Raw genomic sequence first — 21,567 nt, forward strand, 5'->3', positions numbered from 1 at the left:
TGTACTTTTGAATCTCTGACATTTCCAAGATTTTTTTTAGAAAATTTCTGCGATTAATCCCAAAAGTTCAGAGTTCTTCTCGCAAATTTTCGACTTTTCCAGGTCAAAACATTCCAAAACAAAACTTTTTTAGGAAATTTCTGAGATTAATCCCAAAATGTCTGTGTTTCTCTTTCAAACTTCAACTTTTGGAGCTCAGACATTTCAACGTTTTCTCAACATTCCTGAGTTTTTCGGTGGAGACTCGCTCCTCCTTTTTATCGACGGCGGCCATTACTCCACCACTGAGCATGTGAGCCTCCGCTATGATTGCAGAAGATTTCACTAAGTGTTAAAAAAAAGCAGAGATAAGGAAGACATTAGCTTCTGTGATAAAACAGTTTCCACTGTGCACAGTAGCGCATATTAAAGTACATGTAATGTTTGAACTACTAGTTTTAGAAAATGTCTTCGGTTTTAGCAGATTTAAGCTCGGGTAGTCGTGGTCCCTGATCCCGTAAACAACAGGAATAAAATGTTTTGGCCCTGGCCGCTTCACGCTGTGACGGTAACGTTATCACTGCCATGTTCAGGTTTTCAAACTGGGGCTTTGAGGTGCAGAAAAACTCAAATACTCCACAATTATTTCATCACTCTTACAGCTCACTCAGCGGTGAGGCTCTGTTCTCTGCTGTTCTTCCTTTTCCTGACAGCAACGGACATTTTGTCCCAACTGGACTTTCTGCAGGTCCAACAAAGGTTAACCTGGTTAAAACCATCACTGAAACATCTAAAGATTACACTGCCTCATGTTCAGTTACTATACAGCATATCTAAGTAAATCAGTCACGTGGAGACGTCCACTTCACCTGATTAAAATACCAATCAGCAGATCAGAGAAAATATGAACTGTAAAAAATGTTTTCTGACAGAACTTGACTCGGTTTCCTTATTGTATCAACTTTTACTGTCAAGTTCAAAACATTTAAGAAAAACTATTTCTACAACTTCAACTTGCCTCATCTGTCTTTAGCAATTAAACTAAAACTTAATTAAACTAAAACGTAATGAAGAACTTTATTTAAAAAGTTGCCTCAACTTATTTATAAGTATTCATATTGTTTTTATATTGTTACATCAAGTTGACTTGCCACAAAATTTTAACAAGTTGAAATTAAATTCTAAGTCAACTTTGTAATGTTTTTTTATTCTATTATTTTTTGGGGGGCAACTTTAAACATTTTAATATTTTGTTGTAAATTATTTTAGTGAGTCTAACTGATAAACACAAAGGACATTTTTCAATTTTTGTTCACCAAAAAACATAAATTCAGTCCTAATTTTTGACAATTCTTGCCTTCGAGTATATATTTATATATATTTTTAATAAAAAAATATTTTAGATTTATTTTTTAATTAAAAAAATGTACAATATTTTAAAATTATTTCAGAAAAATAATCTTAAACTTTATTTTCTGAAAAAGTTTTTCAGAAAATAACTTTTTCTACATATTTTCTGAACTAAAATGCATCCATCCATCCATTTTCTTTCACCCTTGTCCTTCAGTGGGGTCGGGAGGGTTGCTGGTGCCCATCTCCAGCTAACGTTCCGGGCGAGAGGCGGGGTACACCCTGGACAGGTCGCCAGTCTGTCGCAGCTGAACTAAAATAATTAGAAAAAAAATAAACTCTTAGAACTGCTAATAAATAAACCTAACTAAAATGTTGAGTCGCTTTCTTTCCAACTATCTTAGAAACTTCAGTGTTTCCTCCTGATCAAATGTTTTAGTCGTCGAGTGTCTCTTATGCTTAAATAAGAGTATTTTAATGAATAATACATGGAAAACAAACATTTAATTCACTTAATTAGATGGGATTCAGCCAAGATTTATTATCTCCTTTATGAGAAAGCAAGTCTAAAAGCTTAACGTCACAGCTTTGCAGCAGGACGATCCTTCTGATGAAATTGTTTCCGAGACGCAGAATAAAAGTTGTCCTTTTCATGTCAGTAATAAATGTTGCTGTCTGTTTGATAGTCATTAAATCTCGATGATATCGGCTCTCAGGACCTTCAGCTCCAGCCAAACTCTCTCTTTCTTCTGAGTGTCATTAGTCGGCCATCCTTCCTTCCCTCCTTGATGGCCCCATTTTATCTTAATGGTGCTTGGTGCAATGATACGGAGACGGTGATAGGATTATTAGCCACAATTAAGGACAGGGTGGCTAATGGCTTCCAACGAGGCATTAACTAGAGGAGCGGAGAGAGGAAGGGTGGGGAACATTGGCTCACTTTATTAATTGGATACTTTACATTTTAATGTTGATGCCTGCAGATTTTTATGTTTAGTTTTTCTTTATCTTGTTTCTTTATTGGTTTCTTGGTTTGCGTTCTGCTGACCTTTTGCTTTTGTTCCAGTTAAAACACCAAATTGTTTGTTTCAGTCAGTTTTAATTTGATTTATTGCTTACTGCGACAGGCTTTCTAGTTTGTCTCTGACGTTAGTTTAGTTTGAGATTTTCCCTTCTTACCCCGGTTTTGTCACCATGGTAACCTGATCCGGATTGGAGATTAAAGGCGACTCATTATGTTTCCCTGAACAGGTTAGCGTACTGTAGGTTTATGGTCTATATAAAACATGTTCACTACATTTTTTGCGCAAAATTATTCTTAGATCATAAGACTTTAGCTGTTTTAGGGCCTCTTGACGCATTAAATTCAAATAAACTGCTGAAGGCCACCTCCTCCCCGACTCAGTATTTTCAAAATGGCTGCAAACAGATACGCAGTTATACAACTGTGCAACTTTGAAAAGCATAAGTAGAACCTCCTGCACAGCCAACAAGAATGAATGCAACAAGTGGTTTCTGGATGGCAAGCCAACAACCAAACAGTTGTCTTTTCCAGCAGCCATTGTACAGCGCATACAGCAGTGAAACCAGCTGACCAAACATGCTGGAGCTCAGCTGAGGTTGCTAGGCAACGGCTCAGTGTGACTCAACATGAAACGTGTTTGTTTTTTTGTTTTCAGTTGTTCTGGAACATGTCAAATATGTGGAAAACGCATCGAAAACCTTTAACATTCTGTATTTTTTTTCCTGGTAATTTCAGAAGGGATTATTTAGACTTCTAAGAGCCACTTAAGTAGCCATAAACAATGCTCATAAACCCCCCAGCGTTAAGAGGATTATGTTTCCTTTTTTATTTGCTAATCAGGCGACTCACAACACTTATTTTTTGCCAAGTGACACAAGAAGACGAAGATGCTTTCAGTGAAAACTGAAGTTTCTTGACTCGTATCCAGAGGAAATATTTGGAAAAAGCCACCTTCTCTGCGTTCTCACATTAGAATTAAGGCTCGAGTGTTAAAAACAGACTCTCAGAAGTTTTTTAAAGCATTGTTGTGAGACGCACAATGTGCTCTTTGTGCCGCAGGTGGCTTTGATGCCGAGACGGCTGGTGAAACGTTGAAGCCATTGACGGAGGTGACTGACACCTGAGTGTGACGTCTCTGAGGACGAAGCTGAACTGAGACGGCTTCTCAAAGCAGCCGACTGACAGAATAGAGGGGAGATAAAAACACAGACGGTCTGCATACCTGGGCAGCAGGTATTTGCATTTGACATTTCAGGCCTTTCAAAGAGGCTCTTCAGAGCTGAAAACTGTTGCATCAAGACGAGAAAGCTGAGAAGGCTGAGTCCTGAGTTTACGCCCAAAAGTACAAAGTTAATGTTGGCAATCATTTTTAAGAGTTACTGCAGTTTCCTTTGTCTTCTGGGTGAGATCTACGGAAGACCAATAGGGCCAAAGGAAAAAAAAGAATTCTGACTTTTTTTCCTGTACAATTCTGACTTTAAACTCAAATTTCTGACTTTAGTCTCCAAAATGCCACTTGTCTTTGCCGAATTCTAACTTTTTCTGTCACAATTCTGTCTTTAATCTTACAAATTTTGTTTAAAAATCTTACTCTTCTTCTCGAATTCTGACTTTTTTTCTCAGATTTCTGACTATTTTTTTTCTGCCGGATTTTAAGCTCAGAATTCAGATTTTTAAAAAAGTCTGAATTCTTTATTTATCTCAGTGGCACTAATCTGCTTCCGTAGAGATCCAACCAAGAAACAGTTTGGCCAAAATTTATTTTCTCTCAGGAATTTGTATTTTATTATTTGGAAGAAGTCTTGACGTGTAATGTAAAATGTAAAACATCTCCTCTAACAGCAGCAGATGAACTGAGCCAAAGATGGCTGCAGCAGCAGACGCTACCTGCAGATGAAGCGTTTTAAATCCAGTCAGCTGCCAACGGGTCCAACCAGCTTGTCACGGTATGTGAGAGCAGCTAATTAAATCCTTTAAACTTCCTAAAAAAATAAAATTAAGTTATCTCTTGCTGACAGGTGGTGGCAACAAGTGAAGCCTTGAATTTCTGACTTTGGCAATGCGAGAGCGGGAGACGATGAAAACGCTCTGAATTCTTTTAATCTCCTTGGAAAGCAGCAAGGAGATGAGAAAAGAAGGACGAGATTATCGAAATGCTCCGTTTTGTCATTTTGGACAGACCCTTCTGGAAGCCAACTCAAGTTTCTGGTTTACTAAGACTTTAATCAAACAAACCCAGTTACTTTAGCACAGAGGATGGTTTCTCCGTGTAAACCATTTATTCCCTCTCGTACCTGTTGTTTTTCCTTCAGTCTAGTTGTTTGGCTCTTTGTAATTTCTGCTGAAAAGCTTCATTATCAGCCAACTGAAAGCTCCAGAGCCGTCATTTAACCCAACATGGAGGCTCTGATGCTGAGTTTGTCACGTAAAGGAAAAATATTTCTCATTCTCTCTATTGAATTTCAAGATTTGTGCAAATCCTGAGTTATTTTCTTCCTGTGTTTGATGCTGGAAGACAATTTTCCAATTTTTTAGCCTCAAAGCTGCACCAAACCTGATGAAATTCACGTTAAAGCATCTTGGAACAGCTGGGATTATTCCAGTGTTTTTCTGCCTTTCTAAGAGAGATTATTGCTTTGTCAGTAAATTACACAGCTTTTAATCCAAACTGCATATTTTCTATATTGAACATTGATTACTGAGGTGCAAAAGTATCAGGAAAGTGACTGGGCATTTGTTCTTACATAAAATATTGTAATTACAGTCAATCAAACCATTTATATCCAGTTGGTTCCAGTAACACTTCATTAATTTGGAGAGTTTTTCTCATTTGAAGCTCTGAACATCACCTGTCAGTCAGCAGGTCATAAACTTATTTTAACTTCGTCTCAAATGTACAAAAACGCGTCACAAATCCTGGAACGTCATATTTTTTCAAACAAAAATGTAAAATTAAAAGTTTTGAGCACCGTGGTAAACATAAAGTTAAAGAAATATAATTTAAAAAGTGATTTTCTTGCTGAGTGTGTAGCAAACTGGCTGACACAGCAGTTTAAATTCAATAATGTGTTAAATTAAAGGAAATGTTGCTAAATATTAATGTAACGTGTGTAAAAGTCTCTCTCTTGTTATTCTGATATTTAGGAAAGAAAAATAACTTGGAATTTATTTTTGAAACTTTCTGACTTTAAGCATGAAAACTTTCAGAAAGTGAGAAATAAACATTATGGGACATTTTACCCAGTTTATGTGTAAACTGGTTTAAACTGGGAGGTTTCTGCACCTGCATGGTGAGTTTCAGCCTCACTTTGGATCAGGAAGTACTAACAGCTGCGTTTGGCCAAATCTTGATCAAATTAAATGATGATTTTTTTTTTTTTTTTTTTTTTTCTCACAACAGTTGCTGTAATTTTGACTTTGACAAAACCTTTCTTACTAAATCTGGTCAGTTTTTCCCTTTTTATGTCAAATGTAGGTTGTTTAAGTTTTATCTGATGACAGAATCACCTGAAAGAAGTTCCATAAACTCTGAAGCAGGTTTTCTAATTTGCAGTGATTCATTCACACTTAAACTATGAATGTTTTGTAGAATCCAGAGAATATCTGTGATTTTCCGTGAAGCAGATTGCTGCAGAGTTATGACTGTATTGGCTTTAAAATAAGAGCCATAATCTACGGGTCCTGTTTCGGAAATTAAATGACTTCAGAAGATCAAACATTGTAACACCGCATGTATTAATGTAATAAAATCTGGCTTTAGAATGTAATAAAACATAATTAAAACTAATAATCGACGCAGATGTAATAAAATCCTGGAGCACATTTTGGTTTGTTTAATGCAAAGTTCTGGATGTGAGTCTGAAAAGGAAAATCCATCCATTTTCTTCCTCTTATCCGGGGTCGGGTCGCGGGGGCAGCAGCTTCAGAAGGGAGGCCCAGACTTCCCTCTCCCCAGCCACTTCTTCCAGCTCCTCCGGGGGGAATCCCAAGGCGTTCCCAGGTGAGAGACAAAGTCCCTCCAGCGTGTCCTGGGTCTTCCCTGAGGCCTCCTCCCGGTGGGACGTGCCCGGAACACCTCACCAGGGAGGCGTCCAGGAGGCATCCTGACCAGATGCCCGAGCCACCTCAACTGGTTCCTCTCGACGTGGAGGAGCAGCAGCTCTACTCTGAGTCCCTCCAGGATGACCGAGCTTCTCTCTCTAAGGGAGAGCCCAGCCACCCTGCGGAGGAAACCCATTTCGGCCGCTTGTACCCGGAATCTTGTTCTTTCGGTCATGACCCAAAGCTCATGACCATAGATCATGAGCTTTGGGTCATGACAGAAAGGAGGAGGAGGAGGAGGAGGAGGAGGAGGAGGAGGAGGAGGAGGAGGAGGAGGAGGAGGAGGAGGAGGAGGAGGAGGAGGAGGAGGAGACTGGAAAGTTTGGCAATTATAGAACAAAGTTTTTATTTAAATCATGTAGTATCGACAACATGATTATTATTAGGAGAATAATGATGAGCATGAACATAACTACTTAATGTTCCACATCATCACATTATCGCTTCTAAACAGGAGCAAACGCCACATTTTGTAATAATCTGGCTTTAAAATGCAATCAAACTGCGTTATGTAATAAATTATGCAAATGTAATAAAATCCTTGAACATATTTTGAATCGTTTTGTCTTGAACAAAATGAATTCTGACGGTTTTGCATTTGAGTCTGAAATGGAAACTAAATAACCAAAAGTTCACCATTTATTGACCAAAGTTTTGATTTAAGTGCATTTAGTATTGACAACATGATTGTTATTGATTAGGATGAACATGAATATTGTCATTATAATTACTTCAAAAAAGCGTAATGTAGTTTTAATGATGTTTTATTACATTTAGAAGTTTGACTTCATTACATTATTATCAGAATAATAACTGGTTACATTTACTCAAGTGCACTTATTTGAGTAACTTCTTTGAAAAAGTTTACTTTTAGGAATATTCTTACTTATCTACTCTTTACTTTTACTTGAGTAAAATTCCTGGATTTTCTTCCCACTGAATGAAAAACAGAAACATTTTAACCAAAACTCCTCCGGATACAGACACACACCTGCAGTTTTGTTAAAGTTTCATAAGTTTTTCACCGAAAGAAACTGATTTGGAACATTTTTATTTTGCCTGAGTTTGTTCTTTTTTGTTACTTATATGAATTATTGTCAGTTCAGTCTTTAAAATACCAAAATTTCCACTTAACTGTATCTTTTGGTCCATCTAATGATGTAATATTTAAATATTAAATGATTTATAATTTGATAAGTTACTAGGATAGACTTTTTACTTTGTTTCTCTTATATGTGAGTAAAAACACGTTGAAGCTTTTCTTCTCTTTCTTGAGTATTTTGGTTCTCTGGTTATTATGTAATTCGCCGTTACAGGCGTGAAGAAGTGGAAGCCGTTTATTTCACAGTGAGATTCAGTTTCTTCACCTGGATGTCGGCGTCATGCTCTCTGCTTGTGAACAAATGTAAAAAAACATGGCCGCTAATGTTTCGACAATGAAGCTGTTGACTCCACCTTTCCTGCGCGAGCGGAGACGACGGAGCAGAGACGGAGCGGCCACCTCGCCGCTTCCCTCCGGAGCACACAGTGACTTTTGTTCTCAGAGAGAGGTTAGCCGACAGATTGAACGTCTGTTGAGTTCTCCTTTCTCCTCCTGGCTCTTGGTTCTCTTCCAGCCGCGTGTTGGCGAGAGTCTGTGGCAGCAGCCATTAGGATGAGGAATGACAGGGAATTCTGGGCCAACCTTCCGGCTTCGCGCTGAACACATTCTCGACACACGCAGCAGCAGCAGAGGAGATGTTCTGTATAAGCAGATTCTTTATTGGTTTTGTCCTTTACGGACCAGACCATCAACTCCAAACTTTGACAGTTTAGATAAAGTTTGACCCGCGTTGATCCAAACTTCTGTCCGCAGAGCCAGCAGTAGAGATTCACTTCTCACTTCACAGCTGCTTCACCTCTGTGATGAATTATTTCCAGACCACAGTGATTCACCATAAAGCAGACAATGAATCCTCTCTGGCAGCCACGTCTCCGCGCTATAAGCTCAAGCGTTCGTTATGGAAATGAGATGCAACATTGCAAATCAGTCTTCAAATTGCAAATGAGGGGCTTTGAGGAGAATCTTTTCACATCTGTGACTCGGGAGGAAAGTTAACCCAGCTTTAAATGAGGTTAAATCTGCACAAAAACACAAAGATTCAGCATTCACCGGGTGATACGGGAGTCGCTGATGAGTTGCTGTTATATTCTGACACCGCCATTTTGTTTCAGACCAGTTGGCATCGCGTCATGAAACGGATGAAGGATTATTTTATGAGGCAGCGATCCAGCCAAGTTAATAACTGAGAGAATATCTTATGGCTTGCCAAAGTGGATGATCTGGCAGCGGGGAAGCATCCATCACGTCTTCCATCATCTTCTCACTGCGGAGGCCACAATCTGCAGATGCGTCCGGTGCCACTTCCAGCGGACGTGGAGACATGTTTTCCCTTTCTAAGTCCGTCTGCGCAGAGTCCCAGCTGAAGGCGGAGGCATGGTTGATGCTAACACATGGTGCTGTGATCACTGGGACGGAGGATCAGGTGGCCCTGGCTGCAGCTTAGGGACACCACATGGTTGTAACGGAGCTAAGGAGAGTCCCGGAGGATGTTCGCTCGCTCGGAGTCGCTTTCTGGCTCATGAAGAGACACAACACGTTTTGAGTTCATTACCTCAGGTTCTCCAAAGTGAAAGGAACGGTTTCACTTATCAGTCAATCAACCAAGTTTACATGTACAGCACATTTCAGCAACAAGAAAGTTTAAAGTGCTTTACGTCACAAAAACTTTAGAAGATGCCACGCAGTAAACCAGGAACATTACATTCAGTCAAGAGCCATCGCTACACACTACACATGTTGGTCAATTTTCCATTTATTACATTTGAAAAGCAACTCTGAACAGCCGGGTTTTAGTCTAGATTTAAAGGAACTCAACGTTTCGGCTGTTTGACAGTTTTCTGGAAGTTTGCTCCAGATTTGTGTTGCACAGACGTCACAGGACCTCGTTAGTCCCTGTAGCTCAGAGAGGATCGACTTTAAAATCCTGTTGTTAGTTTATAATCACTGAACGGCTTAAAGATCTGCTGATGTTGTACCAACCTTCCAGACCTCTCAGGTCTTCTGGTTCTGGTTCTAATCTACATCAGAACCAGAACCAGACATGGAGAAGAAGCATTCAGCTTCTATGCACCACAAATCTGGAACAAACTTCCAGAAAACTGGACCTGATGAAAACCATAAGACGTTTTCCTGATCCTAACAAGTGGAACAGAGCTTCATTTTACCCTCAACTCATCTCCATAACGACATACAGCAGAAATTAACAACAAATGTCATAAGCTGCGCTTCCACTGACCATATATATTACGCAAATTGTAATTACAAATATAGATTTTCTTAACACTCAGGGGTTTGGACTTGGAAATCAAATTTTTTGATAAAAGGTTTTGGCGCCAGGATGAGGTGGTTTTCTCGGCTTCATCAAAATTTACTGTTACTTTTTTCGCGTCAGAGAAGTCACGTGATCAACAACAGGATGTTACTGCTGTCAGAAACTACGAAAAAGACGACAGGAAGTGGTGGAAGGATGATGGCGCTGCTCCTATCACACAAACAAACTTATTCTGTGTGATTTCAATTCTCATTTAATTGAAACACTGCAGTTGTAAAACTGAACGGTAATCACCCAAATAAATATTAAAAAAAATAAAAAATAATGATCCCTCAACACTCCTTGGAAACACCAGGCTCCATTTAAACAAAAAACAAATAATGTTCAGGCATAAATAACATTAAAAAACTTAAATGACTGCTCTAAATTTTCATTACAAAAGACTATTCTTATCCAAAATCAGCAGTTTAACATCGATAGCCCTTTCTACAGCATTAACTTAATTAGCTGTTTCTATTGAGACTTACTAAAACCCTTTGTGAACTGCGGCCAAGCTTCCTGAGAGGTAAAATGAAGGGAAAATATTAATAAGTGTATTAAAACATCCCAAGTGTCATATTGCTTTGGCGCAGACCCATGTGAGATAATTAAAACAAAGAATCCAATAAGGTTGTTACTGACTGTTTATTAAAAGCTGGAGAAGCCACTGATTTTTATTTGCGATCACAAATTAAACCTCATTAATATCAGAGTGGAAATGAAGAGTAGAGCTCCTTGTGAATATTGAGTTTGCTCTTTAATAATCAGACACTTACTGTATTTAATGTCACTGAGGAATCACCAACATCGAATATGACTGATTTTAATCAAAACACGCACAACTAAACATACATAGAAGACAGTAGAAGCAGAACATAACATTGAACAAAAACTATTTTAAAAGTTATGCTCTTTATTAGAAACCCAGAAAGTGAATTTAGCATGCAATCAGGTGTAAACAAATAAAATATGAAGCTTTTTTTCCAGATGAAATGTTCACAAGTTAATGTGTAATGTTATGTTTTATGAATATCTGGAAAATAAACTGATGTAATTCCAGCAAAGCAACAAAAGATATCAACTGAAAAGTGTTTTATAGCTGAGGAAAAGTTAGGACATTGAATCACAAGATGGTTGAGACACCAGACTCTGACACCAACCTGAGGAAACTGTCTGTCTGTACAACTCATTTCAAATAACCCCACAGCGTCATAACTGCTATGTTTTCATCCAATTATTATGCAAAAACGGAGCAAAAATTGCAAATTATGCATGTTTCCATCAGTTTTTGGAGCAAAGCAACCAGGCTATGCAGAGCGTCATTTCATCAGATGCTAACGCTAAGCATGGCTGTAATAAACAGGAAGTAATAATAATAATAATAATACATTTTATTTCAAAGGCGCCTTTCCGGCACTCAAGGACACCGTACAATAGTAAAAAAAAAAACAGTGACAGAAACAAATAAAATGTAACAATTAAAAATAGATTAAAAAAAATAAAACAAAACAATGTATCTATATAAAAACTATGTAAAATCAGGCAAACCAATTGTGTCATGTGGAAAAGGCAGATCTAAAAAGGTGTGTTTTGAGTTCGGTTTTAAAATTTGATAATGACTTTATGTTTCTAAGGTATGGTGGTAATGAGTTCCATAGTTGGGGAGCAGAGCGACTGAAAGCTCTGCTCCCCATGGTGGTGAGACGGGCAGAGGGGACAGTGAAATGGATGGAGGAGGATGATCTGAGGGAGCGAGAGGGAATGGCAATATGAATAAGATTTGAAAGATATGGTGGGGAGAGATTGTAAAGGGCCTTGAAAGTGTACAGAAGAATTTTGTATTCTATGCGGAACTTGGTGGGCAGCCAATGGAGTCTTTGCAGGACAGGAGTGATGTGGTGCATGGATGGGGTTTTGGTAATGATACGGGCAGCTGAATTCTGGACCAGTTGGAGCTTATGAAGAGATTTCTGGGTGAGACCAAACAGAAGGGAGTTGCAATAGTCCAGGCGTGATGTCACAAGACAGTGAACAAGGATGGCAGTGGAATGGGGAGTAAGGGAGGGGCGGAGGCGGTTGATGTTGCGTAGGTGAAAATAAGCCGAGCGAGTAATGTTATTAATATGAGACTGGAAAGACAGGGTGCTGTCAAGGATGACACCCAGACTCTTTACCTGAGGGGAGGGAGAAATGGGACAGTTATCAATTACAAGACTGAAGCTTTTGATTTTGGCCAGAGTAGATTTGGTACCAATGAGAAGAACCTCTTTTTTATCACTGTTAAGCTTAAGCAGATTTGAGGAGAACCAGGATTTTATTTCAGTCAAGCAGTCAGTAAGCGAAGACGGTGGGAGGTTGGAGGCAGGCTTACTGGAAACATAGAGCTGGGTGTCATCCGCATAACAGTGGAAAGTAGCAGTTGCTAATTAGCATGAACCACACATGTCATGGGTTCGAAATTTCTCAGAGTTCCGTGCCTCTGGTAAGGCACAGACCAATCGGTGGATGAGAAAATTCACTGCATTTGAATTTATTCTGCAAATGTGTTTCCACCTTTGTGCATTTTCAGAAAAGCAAAAAAAAATAAAAACATCTCTAGTTAGCATAAAAACTGAAGTTGTTGTTTCAAATTCTGCTTTTTTTCTCAACGCTTTTGCAATGCAATACTTTAAAAAAAATGCTAATAAAATGTTGATGGAAGCACGGCCACAGAGATCGGTTTCAATTTGTTATTTTTCTGTGTTTTCTCTGATCCGTGGTGGCATTCATGGTGGATCCAGCTGCAGCAAAGCATTCTTGAATCATGCTTTGGTTTGATGTTGCTCTAATATTCTACTAAAATCAGATTAATTGATTAATCAACCAAATAATTTAAATTAGGAAAGTATTTGTTGCAGCTCTACTCTGGAGCATGTTTTACTTCAATCATCTAGCAAGGCTCAGATGATTGAAAACGCAGTAAAAATGCTATTCTTGCTTTAAAATGTGACTTAATGTCTTAAAATACAGTAAATATAACCTCAGATGATTCTCTAACCTTGCGGCTCACTGGCATTATGATGTGTTTTTGAGTTATGGAAACTGTTTCTGGTTGCCTGGTAATTAAAACCATATTTGCAGCATTAGGAAGTAACGCCGCCTACAAGCGAAAACATAGATTTTTTTAAAAACGTCATTCCCTCATCCCTAAAGTTTAGCAAAAATACACAGAAATCTGATTTGAACTCTCTGTCTAAACAGATCCTGACGGAGAAACACACATGGTCAGATAATGACGAGCGGACATGACGTTACCTCCCATCCATCTTCCTCACTCCTCTTCCTAGTTCTTCATGGCTCATCTGTGTCCCGCTCCCCTTGACCCCATCCCGTGACCTTCTCCCCGTGTCTTTCCACAGTCTGTTCTTCCAAACTCACAATGATCTATGTTTCTGGTGCTGTGTGCTTGTTGAAGCTGCACCGTTAAGAAACGAGACTGGGATTAGCTGGTTCTCAGGAACCAGACGTTTAAATGCAGCAGTAAAGCTGTGGGTTAAAGAACAAAAATAAACATTTCCTGTGAACTTAGTCAAATAATTATGCCCTGTTTTCCTTCATCAAATGTCAATTCTGGATTTTTCTCCACATCTTTTTTCATAGATTCTGCAGGAATGGGAGTTAAACCTTGATAAGTGGTAATGTTCTTGAATTTTAACTATTAAGTTAAATTGATGGAGAAATATTTGAAAACAGATCAGATTTGATCCTTTGAGATACTTTAGTCTGTACACTGCAAAAATACAAAATCTTACCAAGTATTTTTGCTCTAGTTTCTTGTGCAAATATCTTAATGCACTTGAAAGAAAACAAAAATAACTTACAAGTATCTTTTTAGCAAGAAATATGAGCTTGTTTTAAGTCAATCATTCCTTAATATTAATGGAAAAGTTTGAGTTAAAAGTGAAATAATCTGCCAGTGAAACAATACGTTTTTCCACCGGCAGATTACTTCAGCTAGACTATTACTATGCTAACTATTCTTTTCTGTCAGTTATATTAAGATTTTGTGTTTTACTGTGTGAGTTTGGTCGGATAAGGAAGAAGTCAGTGATCGAGTCGACAGAAAAAATAATCTCAAGAACTTTAGCAAAGCTCTCAAATTGGTCTTATTTTGTTTTCACACCTGATAGCTGGGAGCAAAAGTTGCAACATTTGTTACATTTCCAGCTGCTGCTGTTTTCTTTCTCACTGCACTGAGTCAAACCAACCAAACCCTTTGAAAACCTGTTCCCCTCCCCGCCTGTGGGGGCGCTGCAGCAGGAACCACTGAAAGAAATGAAACAAAAACTTCCTATTTCACGAAATGTAAACAGAAATAGAGTGGAGTCAGATTTTTGCAGTTGTAGGATTTCTGTTTTGTTTTTGCTCAAGGTTAAACTGCTAATGCTAGGCTAACACGTTTGTTTGGTTGTATTTACCCAGAATGCCCTGCGCTGTATTGGAATTTTTTTTTAATGTAATTCATAAGTCATACTTGTTTTTACCAATTTAATACATTCAATTTTAAATTTTACCTGATTTTTCTCCGTTACCTTTTAATTATTTCTTCACTCGATCCTAACTTTGTGCTCCTGTGTGGACACAGAAAGAGTTACACGTAATGTCCCGAATTTAAAGAGCATCCATCTGTCGTTACGTTGCATTCCTGTCCTCCAGAAATCACACGGAGAGCAGCGAGTTGAATGAAGGAGCTCAGCGGTTCTGGTGTAAAGTCCCTCTAGATCTGTGGCATTGAAGCCAGCCACCGCAGGGGGGCTCCGGGCTTTAACGCCAAAGACACTGTGGACATGTGGACAATTTTACATTGGAGTAGACAAAAAAAAATCATCTTTGGTTCCTCAAGGCTCCATCTTTAATGTGCTCCCACTAGCAAAGAGTTTTAAAAATAATAATCAGTCCTTTAGTTAAAGCTGCAGTATGTAACTTTTATAAAAATGTTATTTTTTGTACATATCGCCTGTTAAAGAACAGAAAAAAACTGAGCTCCTCTGCAGAAATTCACCTAGAAACAACTAATCAGAGCCAGGAGGAGGGACTTAGTGCTGTCAATCACTCCTGTGTATGTGTAAGAATGTAAAACATTTTGTACACATTTGTAATTGAAACTTGGTGATTTTGCTTTTGCCACCATCACTTATTCTCACTTTACCAATATAAAAAAAAATCACACAGACAGCCGGTGTTTGAAATTTTCTTTTCTCCAAAACGTTTTGTTTGTTTTTTCTCAGTAAAATTTTCTAGAGATAAATGATGAGAACAAGTTTAAAACAGATGTCAAGAACTAGAATATTCTTTCTTATTCTTTCTGAGGGAAAAGAACGAAGTTAGATTCAGTAACCTCAGCAGACAAAAAAAATAATAATTCCTCAAATTTCACAAAATGTCACAACTTCAGTCATTTTGAAGAATCTAAAGGGCCCAATCTGTGGAGTTAGAGGTGATTTAGTTCACTTTTGTGTCACAAAAAGGCCTTTTTACAAATTTTAAGATGATTCAAAGGAATAATTCAACTTTAACTGCATCATATTCTGATTTTACACAAATTTCTGCAGGTTTATGGAACTAAAGTCAATTTAAAAAAATTAATTAATACATGTAAGAAAAAAACATTTAAATGTCTGGAATTGACCTCTGCAAGAAAACATTCTGAATTATGATTTCCTTTATGAATGAATCAAATTGTGAGTCATTTTGTTTCAAAGCCTGAAGCTCAGAATGTTTAATAAAAACCAATATTTCAATTTACCCTGAATCCCACCGGAGGAACGGAAAGTTACTGTCAACGTCTGTTTACATTTGATTCCAGCTTTTACCTCAGAAAGAGGAAATATTTTAACTTCCTCACAACAAACCTCAGAACTTAAAAGTACAGCAGGAAGTTAATTAAATTTGAAAATGTCCAGATTGCAATCATTAACTGCACAAGTAGCAGAACGGGGAAGAAAAGCTTAGCGGCAAATGTTTCTTACAGCCACCTGAACGAAATCAGAAAAACTCCTGAATGTTCCTAAAGAGAAAATCTCACAGTTCAAAGAAAGAGCCGAGGCATTTAAAATGAGACGCCTGGACTTTATCAGCAATTACGTTACTCGTCTCCAAATCACACCATCATCCTGCTTAATTGCACAAAAATTGGACACATAATAAAAAATAATTAAGCTGCCATTTTCCATCAAAGGAATTAATTAATAAACAGATAGAAAACGACGTTTTCCAGGGTTTTGTGCCGAGCTGCGCTCATCTACAGACATTCTGGACTCGGCGGCATTCATTGTATTTCAGTCTTTTCTGATGTTTTTGGAGACCACCTGCTGCTATCAATTAATTATTGATCAAGTATGTTTTCACAATTAAATCTTTGGTACCTTTATATTCTTAAAGCATGTAATTTAAACAGTTTTCTTAATGATGACTTAAATTTTAATCCTTTTAGAGCCATAAAATGTGTGCAAGACAACAGTGCAACCAACTAAATATTAAAGTCATTAAGCCCAAAAGGTTTGTAGTCTGACAGATACTCTTCAAAATAAGAGTCTTAGGTTTGAGTTTTCATAAAGTAAGCTCTCAAGTCCTGTTGAGATGAACAGAAACATTTGGGTGGGTTTCACTTTTTCAGGCTTGCATTGATGCTACAGGCTGGCTTGAAAATAAAATTTTAATGGTTTTTATCCAAAAGAAGATTTTTGATTTTAATAGATTTAATAGATGAATCAGCAATAGATTAAATTTAATAGATTAAATAAAAATAATACAAATGGCTTTTTATTTCAATCATGCATTCTCAGCATGTTTGGTCAGCTAGCTTTATTACTGCTCTACAATGGCAGCTGGAAAATAAAAACGTTTTGTTGTTGACACTTATCTGCATTCTTTTTGGTTGTGCAGGATGCTCCACTTCTGCTTTTCAAAGATGAACATTTGTCATTTTCATGTGCGAATATAACAATCAGGTTGTGCAGCTTGAACTCAAAACACTCGTCTTTTCCGTGCCTCCCAGGTTCAAGTTGTTTGGTTTCCACAAAAACCCTGAATCCCTGTAAGACGTCTGGTGGGTCATCATCAGCTCACCGGACGTCCACTTCAGCTCTGATCCGCCCGGATCTCCGTTCTTTGGCTGATCTTCCTCTGCAACTCTGTTTTGTCCTTCGAACACGAAACCACCTTTACTTAAACTCCCTGTTTAATATTCATCTCCATATTTGTCCTTCGCTCCGTTTGACCGATCCTCTGTTTCCTCCAGACGCTGCTGAGCCATGAACTCAGAAGCCATCCTCAGTTTTGAGCTTATTTTTGTAAATAATCTCCCTTTTACCTTTTTATGATTCATGTGGGTCAGAAAATTGGTTAGAAACATGACAGGAAGAGTTTAATGTTTGAAACAAATGAGATGATGTGATTAAAAATCGGGCTGCACAGTGGCGCAGTTGGTAGAGCTGTTGCCTTGCAGCAAGAAGGTTCTGGGTTCGATTCCCGGCCCCGGTCTTTCTGCATGGAGTCTCCATGTTCTCCCTGTGCGTGATGGGTTTTCTCCAGGTACTCCGGTTTCCTCCCACAGTCCTAAAACATGACTGTCAGATTAATTGGCCTCTCCAAATTGCCCCTAGGTGTGAGTGTGTGTGTGCATGGTTGTGTGTCTCTGTGTTGCCCTGCGACAGACTGGCAACCTGTCCAGGTGACCCCGCCTCTCGCCCGGAACGTTAGCTGGAGAGGAACCAGCACCTCCTGACCCCACTGAGGGACAAGGGTGTAAAGAAAATGGATGGATGGATGGATGATTAAAAATGAAACAGATAATGATGTAAATTGCTGTATAACACTGTTAAAAAAATAAAGTTAAAACACAGCAAAAACAACTTTGTGGAAAACATCTTGCATCTTTGGTTTTCTGTAAATTAGAGACAAAAACCACAGAAGTGCAACCCATTAACTGTAAAAACACTAGACTTCAAACAGTCTGATCGATAATTTAATCAGCTCTATTGAGAGCAGACAAGAGTCCCACTCACAAAAGTTTTCATAAGTCTAAAAGACAAAAAGTATTGTGAATAAAACATTGCAGGTTCTTCTTAAGAAACCAGCCAACTTGAAAATGGGAGCAGAAAACCTCTTTGTGCTGGAAATGTCAGAGGGTTCTTATCTTTTCAACGAGGTGCAAATGGGAGAGCTAATGCGTTTCAAGCACAAACGTGTATTATCAGCCCTTTGATGCAACATTCAATTCAAAATAAAACTTTAGAAAATCTTTGTGGTTTCTTTGACCAATTATTCATCTTGTTCTGAGTCGAAACATTTCACATTTAAAAGAAAATCTGTTTTTGCGAAGATCTGAATGCATGATTTGTGCCTCTTTTAGCTTTATTATTGCATGAAAACCTTACAGGTCAGATTTCAGTTTGTATTAAGATACGCAACGAAAAAAGGAATTACAAGAGTAAAGTCATACAAGAGTAAAGTCCAAATAATACAAGAACAAAGTCATAAAATTCTGATTTTATGAATAAACTCACAATTGTAGTCTTTGTTTTGGTAATATTATGACTTTATTCTCATTTTATTATGACTTTATTCATACATCATTGACTTTATTCTCAAAATATTACTTTATTCTTGTCTTAGTATGTCTATTATTTAATTAATTTTGACTTTATTTTCATAATATTTACTTTATTCTGAAATATTTACTTTATCCTCATAATATTTTGACCAGGGGTGAAAGTAAGGGGGTACGACGGGTGCTGCGTACCCCTAAAAGATTTAGTGGGGGTACGTAGCACCTGTAAGAGAGGAACGGCTGTCTGCTGTAAAAAGTCAGTGGGTTCACTGTGAAGCCGTGACTTACTAGTTTTTCAAGAACAATCTAAAACACGACTTAATCAGTTAATAAATAACTTTTTTTTCCATTTTGTATTGTTTCTGAACTGTTCGTGCTTTTCTAGAGCAGCGGTGCGACACGTCGATCGTGGAAGGTTTTGAGTCGATCTCGGCTTTAGGTGACAAACTGAACGCAGCCAGGAGGCTGAGACCAGCACGTCCTCCTCTGGCTCCTTATCAAAACGTTTGTAACTTTATTAAAGAATAACAACAAAATCAACATAATGTGCTCCAATTAATGACCCAACAACAATAATCTCAGTGATTATTGTTTCAACAAGGTGTTGCACAATTCTGTGAGTTTCGGTTCCATTACCAAAATAAAGAGCAGAGCAGGAGTTTAAAATTAACTAATCAACCACCGCTGTGTTCATGAGAGGCTTATTAATGATCGCAAAATAAATATCAAGCCTGAAAACCAAATATCGGACTGAATGTTATGTTTTTAACGTAATCTCTGGTCGGCTTGTGGAGTGCAGGCGGTTGCCATGGCAACGGGTGTGCTTAAATGACAGAGAGACGGAGAGTAAAAATGTGCGAGTGGTTTAGAGTTGATCACCTGTTCAGGTTGTTTTACCTTTCTCATGGTGCATCACAGCCGCTATAGTTTCTGAACATTCAATAAACGACAAACTTGGACTAATTATCTCGTTCGCCTGTTACTATACGTCATTTACAACAAACGTCAAACACGGTAAATATGTTTCATTAAGTATTTAACAAACAAATGGATTCTACCGCGATAATTATGTGAAATTAAATTTTCTGATATAAAAAAATTGTTTGGTGCAGTCGAGCTCAGAGTCTGAGAGGCTTTTCCTTTATCAAACAATTTTTTTGCCTCTTATTTAGTGGAAATATTGATGTTGATGAGACTTAATGATAACGTTTTTCAACCTTTATAGCTCCACTGTTGAAAATGAGGCTCTAACATTCACAAATGACATTGAAATAAAATCCAGTCCAACATCTGGTTTGAGGTGATTCCTCTGGATCCTGTTGGAGGAAAAACATCCCATCTTCAGAAGATGAGCTTTAACCTAACAGAGCTCAGTGGTTCCTCCTGTCAGGATGAGAGTCAGGGTGAGGAGGCGCCATGTTAGGAAGAGAAGTGGAAAATATACATATATATATATATTTTTTTTTTTTTTTTAGTACCCCCAAGAATTTAAAACTACTTTCACCCCTGATTTTGAGTTCAATAAACTTTACTCTTGTATTATTTTGACTTTATTCTGAAAATATGACTTTATTCTTGTAGTGCAACAACTAAACATTATTTTGACCTTATTGTCGTACTACTTCATTTTTGTAATATTAAGTTGTACGACTTTATTCTCGTTATTTATGACTATCCACATAATTGTATTTCTTTCTTCTCATGACTCTGACTCTCCATCGTAGTTTGGGCATCTCTTAGCAGCAGGTGTAAGTTGTGGAGCGTTGTCATCGCGCAGGTTGTCAGGATGGACGTTGCTTCGTAAATTGCCGGTAACCACGGTGTCAATGCCCGGCTCTGAAGCCAGGTGAGACTCATCAGCCCTGAGTCTGGAGGAGCTTTGCTGCAAGTAAACCACAGGATGAGAGTGCAGGGCTGTTTCCATGGCAAACTGTCGGAGCACGCTTTCTGAGCACAGCGACAATTACAGTCACTGTTAGAGCATCAAAGGCCAATTTAAACCCATTTCTGGAACCTTTAGGCACAGAGAAGGGGAGCCTTTTTGTTCGCTCGTCTTACAGGAAGGTGGATTACGCAGAAAGAGGTTCAATTTATCAGTTTTGTGCAAATCTTATAATTGCTGTTCTTCTTCTGAGCAGCACTGGGTTCTTTCATCTCGCAGGCGCAGCTTTGGTGGGAGTTTTTTTTTTTTTTTTTTCCTATCATCCGCTTTTTGTTTTATTATTAATTAGCAAGCCTTCATCCTCAAATGCGAAGCTGGGCACAGAGGTCTGTTAAGTCAACCCTGACTTTCATTCTTCCAGTCCAGCCTGGCCTCAAAGTCTCCAGAAGCACTTCATTATTCACTTGTCCCTTTGAGTAGCAGCGGAGCAGTCTGACTGAGACATTTTGTTTCAGTGCTGTTCAACATAAAACCACGTCGCTCCAAACTTCCTGCTGATATTATGTAGGTTTCTGACTAAGCAGGAAAGGTAGGAAAGGTTTGGTAGCGACATATCAACTCATAGCTCGTCACACTTTGGTGAACTTTGTAACTGATAGCAGGCGGTTGCTATGGAGTTACTATGACAACAGTAGAGCTAGCTCTCACCTTGTTGCTAACATATAAACAATATAAGTACATTGCAACTAATACTCGATCATAATTTTTTAGTACTCCACCCAGCACTATGTGATATTTATTGTAGTACTTACTGCCAAACTAGCCACATTAGCTTAGCTTTTATCTGCTAGCTAAGATGACATGCGGTCTAATTAATAAAATGGCAATAAAAGTTTACTATACACTATTAAAAAGACAATTTAAGACTATTAAGCTGAAGATATCAGGTGACTACAGTCAATAACTTTAAGGAGAATGGAAACTGTAAATGCTAGCTTCTGCAGTAGTTTAAGATGGTCTACATGAACATACTTTGACAGTCAACAGAACCTTGTTATTCATACAAAGATTGTATGAATCCATTGAAACATTGATTGTATGCATCCCTAGATTTCAGGCGAAGCTCCTCCATTTTGTACGGACTCTTTGTGTATCGTTCTCTCACACATTGGTCAAGAGCATCCACATATTTTCTGTTTTTGGTCTCAAAGAAATGGATCCGCTATGC

The 21,567-nt window shown here is 38.2% G+C and overlaps 1 long non-coding RNA gene across 6 annotated transcripts in view; it reads left to right on the forward strand.

Moving 5' to 3' along the window:
• The window catches only part of LOC103461807 (uncharacterized), a 32,978-nt gene extending 27,369 nt beyond the window's left edge, over positions 1-5,609 (forward strand). For all 6 annotated transcript variants that reach the window (XR_014086677.1, XR_001777589.2, XR_014086679.1 and 3 more), the window contains 3 exons: positions 3,413-3,586; positions 4,196-4,299; positions 4,372-5,609. This is a non-coding gene — a long non-coding RNA (uncharacterized LOC103461807). The remainder of the gene's footprint in view (positions 1-3,412; positions 3,587-4,195; positions 4,300-4,371) is intronic.
• The last annotated feature ends 15,958 nt before the right edge of the window (positions 5,610-21,567 follow it).

The sequence above is a fragment of the Poecilia reticulata genome, chromosome 2, assembly GCF_904066995.2.
Source record: "Poecilia reticulata chromosome 2, P_reticulata-male-v2, whole genome shotgun sequence".
Taxonomy (NCBI): domain Eukaryota; kingdom Metazoa; phylum Chordata; class Actinopteri; order Cyprinodontiformes; family Poeciliidae; genus Poecilia; species Poecilia reticulata.